The following is a 14626-nucleotide window of genomic DNA, read 5'->3' on the forward strand; positions in this document are numbered from 1 at the left end:
AAAAGCATGTTACCAGACAACACATCCACAGGAAAAGCATGTCACCAGACAACACATCCACAAAACGTGAAAAGCTGTCACCAGACAACACATCCACAGGAAAAGCATGTCACCAGACAACACATCCACAGGAAAAGCATGTCACCAGACAACATATCCACAAGCGTGAAAAGCATGTCACCAGACAACACATCCACAGGAAAAGCATGTCACTAGACAACACATCCACAAGCGTGAAAAGCATGTCACCAGACAACACATCCATAGGAAAAGCATGTCACTAGACAACACATCCACAAACGTGAAAAGTATGTCACTAGATAACACATCCACAAGCGTGAAAAGCATGTCACTAGACAACACATCCACAGGCGTGAAAAGCATGTCACCAGACAACACATCCGCAAGCGTGAAAAGCTGTCACCAGACAACACATCCACAAACGTGAAAAGCATGTCACTAGACAACACATCCACAGGAAAAGCATGTCACCAGACAACACATCCACAAGCGTGAAAAGCATGTCACCATACAACACATCCACAGGAAAAGCATGTCACTAGACAACACATACACAAACGTGAAAGGCATGTCACTAGATAACACATCCACAAGCGTGAAAAGCATGTCACTAGACAACACATCCACAGCCGTGAAAAGCATGTCACCAGACAACACACCCGCAAGCGTGAAAAGCTGTCACCAGACAACACATCCACAAACGTATAAAGCATGTCACCAGACAACACATCCACAGGAAAAGCATGTCACCAGACAACACATCCACAAGCGTGAAAAGCATGTCACCAGACAACACATCCACTGGAAAAGCATGTCACTAGACAACACATCCACAGGAAAAGCATGTCACTAGATAACACATCCACAGGAAAAGCATGTCACCAGACAACACATCCACAAGCGTGAAAAGCATGTCACCAGACAACACATCCACAGGAAAAGCATGTCACCAGACAACAGATCCACAGGAAAAGCATGTCACCAGACAACACATCCACAAGCGTGAAAAGCATGTCACCAGACAACACATCCACAGGAAAAGCATGTCACTAGACAACACATCCCCAAACGTGAAAAACATGTCACTAGATAACACATCCACTAGCGTGAAAAGCCTGTCACTAGACAACACATCCACAGGCGTGAAAAGCATGTCACCAGACAACACATCCACAAGCGTGAAAAGCTGTCACCAGACAACACATCCACAAAAGTGAAAATCATGTCACCAGACAACACATCCACAAGCGTGAAAAGTTGTTACCAGACAACACATCCACAAGCGTGAAAAGCATGTCACCAGACAACACATCCACAAACGTAAAAAGCATGTCACCAGACAACACATCCACAAGCGTGAAAAGCTGTCACCAGACAACACATCTACAAGCGTGAAAAGTTGTTACCAGACAACACATCCACAAGTGTGAAAAGCTGTCACCAGACAATACATCCACAAGCGTGAAAAGCTGTCACCAGACAACACATCCACAAGCGTGAAAAGCAAGTCACCAGACAACACATCCACAGGAAAAGCATGTCACCAGACAACACATCCACAAACGTGAAAAGCATGTCACTAGACAACACATCCACAAGCGTGAAAAGCATGTCACCAGACAACACATCCACAGGAAAAGCATGTCACTAGACAACACATCCACAAACGTAAAAAGCATGTCACTAGACAACACATCCACAAGCGTGAAAAGCATGTCACCAGACAACACATCCACAAACGTGAAAAGCATGTCACCAGACAACACATCCACAAGCGTGAAAAGCTGTCACCAGACAACACATGCACAAGCGTGAAAGGCATGTCCCCAGACAACACATCCACAGGAAAAGCATGTCACCAGACAACACATCCAGAAACGTGAAAAGCATTTCACCAGACAACACAACCACAAGCGTGAAAAGCATGTCACCAGACAATACATCCACAGGAAAAGCATGTCACCAGACAACACATCCACAGGAAAAGCATGTCACTAGACAACACATCCACAAACGTGAAAAGCATGTCACTAGATAACACATCCACAAATGTGAAAAGCATGTCACCAGACAACACATCCACAAGCGTGAAAAGTTGTTACCAGACAACACATCCACAAGCTTGAAAAGCATGTTACCAGACAACACATCCACAAACGTGAAAAGCATGTCACCAGACAACACATCCACAAGCGTGAAAAGCTGTCACCAGACAACACATCCACAAAAGTGAAAATCATGTCACCAGACAACACATCCACAAGCGTGAAAAGTTGTCACCAGACAACACATCCACACTCGTGAAAAGCATGTCACCAGACAACACATCCACAAACGTGAAAAGCTGTCACCAGACAACACATCCACAAGCGTGAAAAGTTGTTACCAGACAACACATCCACAAACGTGAAAAGCATGTCACCAGACAACACATCCACAGGAAAAGCATGTCACTAGACAACACATCCACAAACGTGAAAAGCATGTCACTAGACAACACATCCACAAGCGTGAAAAGTTGTTACCAGACAACACATCCACAAGCGTAAAAAGCATGTTACCAGACAACACATCCACAGGAAAAGCATGTCACCAGACAACACATCCACAAAACGTGAAAAGCTGTCACCAGACAACACATCCACAGGAAAAGCATGTCACCAGACAACACATCCACAGGAAAAGCATGTCACCAGACAACATATCCACAAGCGTGAAAAGCATGTCACCAGACAACACATCCACAGGAAAAGCATGTCACTAGACAACACATCCACAAGCGTGAAAAGCATGTCACCAGACAACACATCCATAGGAAAAGCATGTCACTAGACAACACATCCACAAACGTGAAAAGTATGTCACTAGATAACACATCCACAAGCGTGAAAAGCATGTCACTAGACAACACATCCACAGGCGTGAAAAGCATGTCACCAGACAACACATCCGCAAGCGTGAAAAGCTGTCACCAGACAACACATCCACAAACGTGAAAAGCATGTCACTAGACAACACATCCACAGGAAAAGCATGTCACCAGACAACACATCCACAAGCGTGAAAAGCATGTCACCATACAACACATCCACAGGAAAAGCATGTCACTAGACAACACATACACAAACGTGAAAGGCATGTCACTAGATAACACATCCACAAGCGTGAAAAGCATGTCACTAGACAACACATCCACAGCCGTGAAAAGCATGTCACCAGACAACACACCCGCAAGCGTGAAAAGCTGTCACCAGACAACACATCCACAAACGTATAAAGCATGTCACCAGACAACACATCCACAGGAAAAGCATGTCACCAGACAACACATCCACAAGCGTGAAAAGCATGTCACCAGACAACACATCCACTGGAAAAGCATGTCACTAGACAACACATCCACAGGAAAAGCATGTCACTAGATAACACATCCACAGGAAAAGCATGTCACCAGACAACACATCCACAAGCGTGAAAAGCATGTCACCAGACAACACATCCACAGGAAAAGCATGTCACCAGACAACAGATCCACAGGAAAAGCATGTCACCAGACAACACATCCACAAGCGTGAAAAGCATGTCACCAGACAACACATCCACAGGAAAAGCATGTCACTAGACAACACATCCCCAAACGTGAAAAACATGTCACTAGATAACACATCCACTAGCGTGAAAAGCCTGTCACTAGACAACACATCCACAGGCGTGAAAAGCATGTCACCAGACAACACATCCACAAGCGTGAAAAGCTGTCACCAGACAACACATCCACAAAAGTGAAAATCATGTCACCAGACAACACATCCACAAGCGTGAAAAGTTGTTACCAGACAACACATCCACAAGCGTGAAAAGCATGTCACCAGACAACACATCCACAAACGTAAAAAGCATGTCACCAGACAACACATCCACAAGCGTGAAAAGCTGTCACCAGACAACACATCTACAAGCGTGAAAAGTTGTTACCAGACAACACATCCACAAGTGTGAAAAGCTGTCACCAGACAATACATCCACAAGCGTGAAAAGCTGTCACCAGACAACACATCCACAAGCGTGAAAAGCAAGTCACCAGACAACACATCCACAGGAAAAGCATGTCACCAGACAACACATCCACAAACGTGAAAAGCATGTCACTAGACAACACATCCACAAGCGTGAAAAGCATGTCACCAGACAACACATCCACAGGAAAAGCATGTCACTAGACAACACATCCACAAACGTAAAAAGCATGTCACTAGACAACACATCCACAAGCGTGAAAAGCATGTCACCAGACAACACATCCACAAACGTGAAAAGCATGTCACCAGACAACACATCCACAAGCGTGAAAAGCTGTCACCAGACAACACATGCACAAGCGTGAAAGGCATGTCCCCAGACAACACATCCACAGGAAAAGCATGTCACCAGACAACACATCCAGAAACGTGAAAAGCATTTCACCAGACAACACAACCACAAGCGTGAAAAGCATGTCACCAGACAATACATCCACAGGAAAAGCATGTCACCAGACAACACATCCACAGGAAAAGCATGTCACTAGACAACACATCCACAAACGTGAAAAGCATGTCACTAGATAACACATCCACAAATGTGAAAAGCATGTCACCAGACAACACATCCACAAGCGTGAAAAGTTGTTACCAGACAACACATCCACAAGCTTGAAAAGCATGTTACCAGACAACACATCCACAAACGTGAAAAGCATGTCACCAGACAACACATCCACAAGCGTGAAAAGCTGTCACCAGACAACACATCCACAAGCGTGAAAAGCATGTCACCAGGCAACACATCCACAGGAAAAGCATGTCACCAGACAACACATCCACAAGCGTGAAAAGCATGTCACCAGACAACACATCCACTGGAAAAGCATGTCACTAGACAACACATCCACAGGAAAAGCATGTCACTAGATAACACATCCACAGGAAAAGCATGTCACCAGACAACACATCCACAAGCGTGAAAAGCATGTCACCAGACAACACATCCACAGGAAAAGCATGTCACTAGACAGCACATCCACAAGCGTGAAAAACATGTCACTAGATAACACATCCACTAGCGTGAAAAGCCTGTCACTAGACAACACATCCACAGGCGTGAAAAGCATGTCACCAGACAACACATCCACAAGCGTGAAAAGCTGTCACCAGACAACACATCCACAAAAGTGAAAAGCATGTCACTAGACAACACATCCACAAGCGTGAAAAGCATGTCACCAGACAACACATCCACAGGAAAAGCATGTCACTAGACAACACATCCACAAACGTAAAAAGCATGTCACTAGACAACACACCCACAAGCGTGAAAAGCATGTCACCAGACAACACATCCACAAACGTGAAAAGCATGTCACCAGACAACACATCCACAAGCGTGAAAAGCTGTCACCAGACAACACATGCACAAGCGTGAAAGGCATGTCCCCAGACAACACATCCACAGGAAAAGCATGTCACCAGACAACACATCAAGAAACGTGAAAAGCATGTCACCAGACAACACAACCACAAGCGTGAAAAGCATGTCACCAGACAATACATCCACAGGAAAAGCATGTCACCAGACAACACATCCACAGGAAAAGCATGTCACTAGACAACACATCCACAAACGTGAAAAGCATGTCACTAGATAACACATCCACAAATGTGAAAAGCATGTCACCAGACAACACATCCACAAGCGTGAAAAGTTGTTACCAGACAACACATCCACAAGCTTGAAAAGCATGTTACCAGACAACACATCCACAAACGTGAAAAGCATGTCACCAGACAACACATCCACAAGCGTGAAAAGCTGTCACCAGACAACACATCCACAAGCGTGAAAAGCATGTCACCAGGCAACACATCCACAGGAAAAGCATGTCACCAGACAACACATCCACAAGCGTGAAAAGCATGTCACCAGACAACACATCCACTGGAAAAGCATGTCACTAGACAACACATCCACAGGAAAAGCATGTCACTAGATAACACATCCACAGGAAAAGCATGTCACCAGACAACACATCCACAAGCGTGAAAAGCATGTCACCAGACAACACATCCACAGGAAAAGCATGTCACTAGACAGCACATCCACAAGCGTGAAAAACATGTCACTAGATAACACATCCACTAGCGTGAAAAGCCTGTCACTAGACAACACATCCACAGGCGTGAAAAGCATGTCACCAGACAACACATCCACAAGCGTGAAAAGCTGTCACCAGACAACACATCCACAAAAGTGAAAATCATGTCACCAGACAACACATCCACAAGCGTGAAAAGTTGTCACCAGACAACACATCCACACTCGTGAAAAGCATGTCACCAGACAACACATCCACAAGCGTGAAAAGCTGTCACCAGACAACACATCCACAAGCGTGAAAAGTTGTTACTAGAGATGAGCGGGTTCGGTTTCTTTGAATCCGAACCCGCACGAACTTCACTTTTTTTTTCACGGGTCCGAGCGACTCGGATCTTCCCGCCTTGCTCGGTTAACCCGAGCGCGCCCGAACGTCATCATGACGCTGTCGGATTCTCGCGAGACTCGGATTCTATATAAGGAGCCGCGCGTCGCCGCCATTTTCACACGTGCATTGAGATTGATAGGGAGAGGACGTGGCTGGCGTCCTCTCCATTAGAATAGATTAGAAGAGAGAGAGAGAGAGATTGTGCAGACAGAGTTTACCACAGTGACCAGTGCAGTTGTTGTTAAGTTAACTTTTATTTAATATATCCGTTCTCTGCTATATCCGTTCTCTGCCTGAAAAAAACGATACACAGCAGTCACACAGTGTGACTCAGTCTGTGTGCACTCAGCTCAGCCCAGTGTGCTGCACATCAATGTATAAAAGCTTATAATAATTGTGGGGGAGACTGGGGAGCACTGCAGGTTGTTATAGCAGGAGCCAGGAGTACATAATATTATATTAATTTAAAATTAAACAGTGCACACTTTTGCTGCAGGAGTGCCACTGCCAGTGTGACTAGTGGTGACCAGTGCCTGACCACCAGTATAGTAGTATATTGTTGTATACTATCTCTTTATCAACCAGTCTATATTAGCAGCAGACACAGTACAGTGCGGTAGTTCACGGCTGTGGCTACCTCTGTGTCGGCAGTCGGCACTCGGCAGGCAGTCCGTCCATCCATAATTGTATAATTATATACCACCTAACCGTGGTATTTTTTTTTCTTTCTTTATACCGTCGTCATAGTCATACTAGTTGTTACGAGTATACTACTATCTCTTTATCAACCAGTGTACAGTGCGGTAGTTCACGGCTGTGGCTACCTCTGTGTCGGAACTCGGCAGGCAGTCCGTCCATCCATAATTGTATTATTATAATATATACCACCTAACCGTGGTTTTTTTTTCATTCTTTATACCGTCATAGTCAGTCATACTAGTTGTTACGAGTATACTACTATCTCTTTATCAACCAGTGTACAGTGCGGTAGTTCACGGCTGTGGCTACCTCTGTGTCGGCAGTCGGCAGGCAGTCCGTCCATCCATAATTGTATTATAATATATACCACCTAACCGTGGTTTTTTTTTCATTCTTTATACCGTCATAGTGTCATACTAGTTGTTACGAGTATACTACTATCTCTTTATCAACCAGTGTACAGTGCGGTAGTTCACGGCTGTGGCTACCTCTGTGTCGGCAGTCGGCAGGCAGTCCGTCCATCCATAATTGTATTATAATATATACCACCTAACCGTGGTTTTTTTTTCATTCTTTATACCGTCATAGTCAGTCATACTAGTTGTTACGAGTATACTACTATCTCTTTATCAACCAGTGTACAGTGCGGTAGTTCACGGCTGTGGCTACCTCTGTGTCGGAACTCGGCAGGCAGTCCGTCCATCCATAATTGTATTATTATAATATATACCACCTAACCGTGGTTTTTTTTTCATTCTTTATACCGTCATAGTCAGTCATACTAGTTGTTACGAGTATACTACTATCTCTTTATCAACCAGTGTACAGTGCGGTAGTTCACGGCTGTGGCTACCTCTGTGTCGGAACTCGGCAGGCAGTCCGTCCATCCATAATTGTATTATAATATATACCACCTAACCGTGGTTTTTTTTTCGTTCTTTATACCGTCGTCATACTAGTTGTTACGAGTATACTACTATCTCTTTATCAACCAGTGTACAGTGCGGTAGTTCACGGCTGTGGCTACCTCTGTGTCGGAACTCGGCAGGCAGTCCGTCCATCCATAATTGTATTATAATATATACCACCTAACCGTGTTTTTTTTTCCGTTCTTTATACCGTCGTCATACTAGTTGTTACGAGTATACTACTATCTCTTTATCAACCAGTGTACAGTGCGGTAGTTCACGGCTGTGGCTACCTCTGTGTCGGCACTCGGCAGGCAGTCCGTCCAACCATAATTGTATTATATACCACCTAACCGTGGTTTTTTTTTCATTCTTTATACCGTCGTCATACTAGTTGTTACGAGTATACTACTATCTCTTTATCAACCAGTGTACAGTGCGGTAGTTCACGGCTGTGGCTACCTCTGTGTCGGCACTCGGCAGGCAGTCCGTCCAACCATAATTGTATTATATACCACCTAACCGTGGTTTTTTTTTCATTCTTTATACCGTCGTCATACTAGTTGTTACGAGTATACTACTTTCTCTTTATCAACCAGTGTACAGTGCGGTAGTTCACGGCTGTGGCTACCTCTGTGTCGGCACTCGGCAGCCCGTCCATAATTGTATATACCAGTGACCTAACCGTGGTTTTTTTTTCTTTCTTTATACATACATACTAGTTACGAGTATACTATCTCTTTATCAACCAGTCTATATATTAGCAGCAGACACAGTACAGTGCGGTAGTTCACGGCTGTGGCTACCTCTGTGTCGGCACTCGGCAGCCCGTCCATAATTGTATATACCACCTAACCGTGGTTTTTTTTTCTTTCTTTATACATACATACTGCAGTGCCACTCCTAGATGGGCCCGGTGTTTGTGTCGGCCACTAGGGTCGCTAATCTTACTCACACAGTCAGCTACCTCATTGCGCCTCTTTTTTTCTTTGCGTCATGTGCTGTTTGGGGAGGGTTTTTTGGAAGGGCCATCCTGCGTGACACTGCAGTGCCACTCCTAGATGGGCCCGGTGTTTGTGTCGGCCACTAGGGTCGCTAATCTTACTCACACAGCTACCTCATTGCGCCTCTTTTTTTCTTTGCGTCATGTGCTGTTTGGGGAGGGTTTTTTGGAAGGGACATCCTGCGTGACACTGCAGTGCCACTCCTAGATGGGCCCGGTGTTTGTGTCGGCCACTAGGGTCGCTTATCTTACTCACACAGCGACCTCGGTGCAAATTTTAGGACTAAAAATAATATTGTGAGGTGTGAGGTATTCAGAATAGACTGAAAATGAGTGTAAATTATGGTTTTTGAGGTTAATAATACTTTGGGATCAAAATGACCCCCAAATTCTATGATTTAAGCTGTTTTTTAGTGTTTTTGGAAAAAAACACCCGAATCCAAAACACACCCGAATCCGACAAAAATAATTCGGTGAGGTTTTGCCAAAACGCGTTCGAACCCAAAACACGGCCGCGGAACCGAACCCAAAACCAAAACACAAAACCCGAAAAATTTCAGGCGCTCATCTCTAGTTGTTACCAGACAACATATCCACAAACGTGAAAAGCATGTCACCAGACAACACATCCACAGGAAAAGCATGTCACTAGACAACACATCCACAAACGTGAAAAGCATGTCACCAGACAACACATCCACAAGCGTGAAAAGTTGTTACCAGACAACACATCCACAAGCGTAAAAAGCATGTTACCAGACAACACATCCACAGGAAAAGCATGTCACCAGACAACACATCCACAAAACGTGAAAAGCTGTCACCAGACAACACATCCACAGGAAAAGCATGTCACCAGACAACACATCCACAGGAAAAGCATGTCACCAGACAACACATCCACAAGCGTGAAAAGCATGTCACCAGACAACACATCCACAGGAAAAGCATGTCACTAGACAACACATCCACAAGCGTGAAAAGCATGTCACCAGACAACACATCCACAGGAAAAGCATGTCACTAGAAAACACATCCACAAACGTGAAAAGTATGTCACTAGATAACACATCCACAAGCGTGAAAAGCATGTCACTAGACAACACATCCACAGGCGTGAAAAGCATGTCACCAGACAACACATCCGCAAGCGTGAAAAGCTGTCACCAGACAACACATCCACAAACGTGAAAAGCATGTCACTAGACAACACATCCACAGGAAAAGCATGTCACCAGACAACACATCCACAAGCGTGAAAAGCATGTCACCAGACAACACATCCACAGGAAAAGCATGTCACCAGACAACACATCCACAGTAAAAGCATGTCACAAGACAACACATCCACAAGCGTGAAAAGCTGTCACCAGACAACACATCCACAAATGTGAAAAGCATGTCACCAGACAACACATCCACAAGCGTGAAAAGCATGTCACCAGACAACACATCCACAAGCGTGAAAAGTTGTTACCAGACAACACATCCACAAGCGTGAAAAGCATGTCACCAGACAACACATCCACAAACGTGAAAAGCATGTCACCAGACAACACATCCACAAGCGTGAAAAGCTGTCACCAGACAACACATCCACAAGCGTGAAAAGCATGTCACCAGGCAACACATCCACAGGAAAAGCATGTCACCAGACAACACATCCACAAGCGTGAAAAGCATGTAACCAGACAACACATCCACAGGAAAAGCATGTCACCAGACAACACATCCACAGGAAAAGCATGTCACCAGACAACACATCCACAAGCGTGAAAAGCATGTCACCAGACAACACATTAACAGGAAAAGCATGTCACTAGACAACACATCCACAAACGTGAAAAACATGTCACTAGATAACACATCCACTAGCGTGAAAAGCCTGTCACTAGACAACACATCCACAGGTGTGAAAAGCATGTCACCAGACAACACATCCACAAGCGTGAAAAGCTGTCACCAGACAACACATCCACAAAAGTGAAAAGCATGTCACCAGACAACACATCCACAAGCGTGAAAAGTTGTTACCAGACAACACATCCACAAGCGTGAAAAGCATGTCACCAGACAACACATCTACAAACGTGAAAAGCATGTCACCAGACAACACATCCACAAGCGTGAAAAGCTGTCACCAGACAACACATCCACAAGCGTGAAAAGTTGTTACCAGACAACACATCCACAAACGTGAAAAGCATGTCACCAGACAACACATCCACAGGAAAAGCATGTCACTAGACAACACATCCACAAACGTGAAAAGCATGTCACCAGACAACACATCCACAAGCGTGAAAAGCATGTCACCAGACAACACATCCACAAGCGTGAAAAGTTGTTACCAGACAACACATCCACAAGCGTGAAAAGCATGTCACCAGACAACACATCCACAAACGTGAAAAGCATGTCACCAGACAACACATCCACAAGCGTGAAAAGCTGTCACCAGACAACACATCCACAAGCGTGAAAAGCATGTCACCAGGCAACACATCCACAGGAAAAGCATGTCACCAGACAACACATCCACAAGCGTGAAAAGCATGTCACCAGACAACACATCCACTGGAAAAGCATGTCACTAGACAACACATCCACAGGAAAAGCATGTCACTAGATAACATATCCACAGGAAAAGCATTTCACCTGACAACACATCCACAAGCGTGAAAAGCATGTCACCAGACAACACATCCACAGGAAAAGCATGTCACCAGACAACACATCCACAAGAAAAGCATGTCACCAGACAACACATCCACAAGCGTGAAAAGCATGTTACCAGACAAGACATCCACAGGAAAAGCATGTCACCAGACAACACATCCACAAAACGTGAAAAGCTGTCACCAGAAACACATCCACAGGAAAAGCATGTCACCAGACAACACATCCACAAGCGTGAAAAGCATGTCACCAGAGCACACATCCACAGGAAAAGCATGTCACTAGACAACACATCCACAAGCGTGAAAAGCATGTCACCAGACAACACATCCACAGGAAAAGCATGTCACTAGACAACACATCCACAAACGTGAAAAGCATGTCACTAGACAACACATCCACAGCGTGAAAAGCATGTCACTAGACGACACATCCACAGGCGTGAAAAGCATGTCACCAGACAACACATCCGCAAGCGTGAAAAGCTGTCACCAGACAACACATCCACAAACGTGAAAAGCATGTCACCAGACAACACATCCACAGGAAAAGCATGTCACCAGACAACACATCCACAAGCGTGAAAAGCATGTCACCAGACAACACATCCACTGGAAAAGCATGTCACTAGACAACACATCCACAGGAAAAGCATGTCACTAGATAACACATCCACAGGAAAAGCATGTCACCGGACAACACATCCACAAGCGTGAAAAGCATGTCACCAGACAACACATCCACAGGAAAAGCATGTCACCAGACAACACTTCCACAGTAAAAGCATGTCACAAGACAACACATCCACAAGCGTGAAAAGCTGTCACCAGACAACACATCCACAAATGTGAAAAGCATGTCACCAGACAACACATCCACAAGCGTGAAAAGCATGTCACCAGACAACACATCCACAAGCATGAAAAGTTGTTACCAGACAACACATCCACAAGCGTGAAAAGCATGTCACCAGACAACACATCCACAAACGTGAAAAGCATGTCACCAGACAACACATCCACAAGCGTGAAAAGCTGTCACCAGACAACACATCCACAAGCGTGAAAAGCATGTCACCAGGCAACACATCCACAGGAAAAGCATGTCACCAGACAACACATCCACAAGCGTGAAAGGCATGTCACCAGACAACACATCCACTGGAAAAGCATGTCACTAGACAACACATCCACAGGAAAAGCATGTCACTAGATAACACATCCACAGGAAAAGCATGTCACCAGACAACACATCCACAAGCGTGAAAAGCATGTCACCAGACAACACATCCACAGGAAAAGCATGTCACCAGACAACACATCCACAGGAAAAGCATGTCACCAGACAACACCTCCACAAGCGTGAAAAGCATGTCACCAGACAACACATCCACAGGAAAAGCATGTCACTAGACAACACATCCACAAACGTGAAAAACATGTCACTAGATAACACATCCACTAGCGTGAAAAGCCTGTCACTAGACAACACATCCACAGGCGTGAAAAGCATGTCACCAGACAACACATCCACAAGCGTGAAAAGCTGTCACCAGACAACACATCCACAAAAGTGAAAAGCATGTCACCAGACAACACATCCACAAGCGTGAAAAGTTGTTACCAGACAACACATCCACAAGCGTGAAAAGCATGTCACCAGACAACACATCCACAAACGTGAAAAGCATGTCACCAGACAACACATCCACAAGCGTGAAAAGCTGTCACCAGACAACACATCCACAAGCGTGAAAAGCTGTCACCAGACAACACATCCACAAGCGTGAAAAGCATGTCACCAGGCAACACATCCACAGGAAAAGCATGTCACCAGACAACACATCCACAAGCGTGAAAAGCATGTAACCAGACAACACATCCACAGGAAAAGCATGTCACCAGACAACACATCCACAGGAAAAGCATGTCACCAGACAACACATCCACAAGCGTGAAAAGCATGTCACCAGACAACACATTAACAGGAAAAGCATGTCACTAGACAACACATCCACAAACGTGAAAAACATGTCACTAGATAACACATCCACTAGCGTGAAAAGCCTGTCACTAGACAACACATCCACAGGTGTGAAAAGCATGTCACCAGACAACACATCCACAAGCGTGAAAAGCTGTCACCAGACAACACATCCACAAAAGTGAAAAGCATGTCACCAGACAACACATCCACAAGCGTGAAAAGTTGTTACCAGACAACACATCCACAAGCGTGAAAAGCATGTCACCAGACAACACATCTACAAACGTGAAAAGCATGTCACCAGACAACACATCCACAAGCGTGAAAAGCTGTCACCAGACAACACATCCACAAGCGTGAAAAGTTGTTACCAGACAACACATCCACAAACGTGAAAAGCATGTCACCAGACAACACATCCACAGGAAAAGCATGTCACTAGACAACACATCCACAAACGTGAAAAGCATGTCACCAGACAACACATCCACAAGCGTGAAAAGCATGTCACCAGACAACACATCCACAAGCGTGAAAAGTTGTTACCAGACAACACATCCACAAGCGTGAAAAGCATGTCACCAGACAACACATCCACAAACGTGAAAAGCATGTCACCAGACAACACATCCACAAGCGTGAAAAGCTGTCACCAGACAACACATCCACAAGCGTGAAAAGCATGTCACCAGGCAACACATCCACAGGAAAAGCATGTCACCAGACAACACATCCACAAGCGTGAAAAGCATGTCACCAGACAACACATCCACTGGAAAAGCATGTCACTAGACAACACATCCACAGGAAAAG

Source organism: Pseudophryne corroboree, chromosome 7 (genome assembly GCF_028390025.1).
Source record: "Pseudophryne corroboree isolate aPseCor3 chromosome 7, aPseCor3.hap2, whole genome shotgun sequence".
NCBI classification, from domain to species: Eukaryota; Metazoa; Chordata; class Amphibia; order Anura; family Myobatrachidae; genus Pseudophryne; species Pseudophryne corroboree.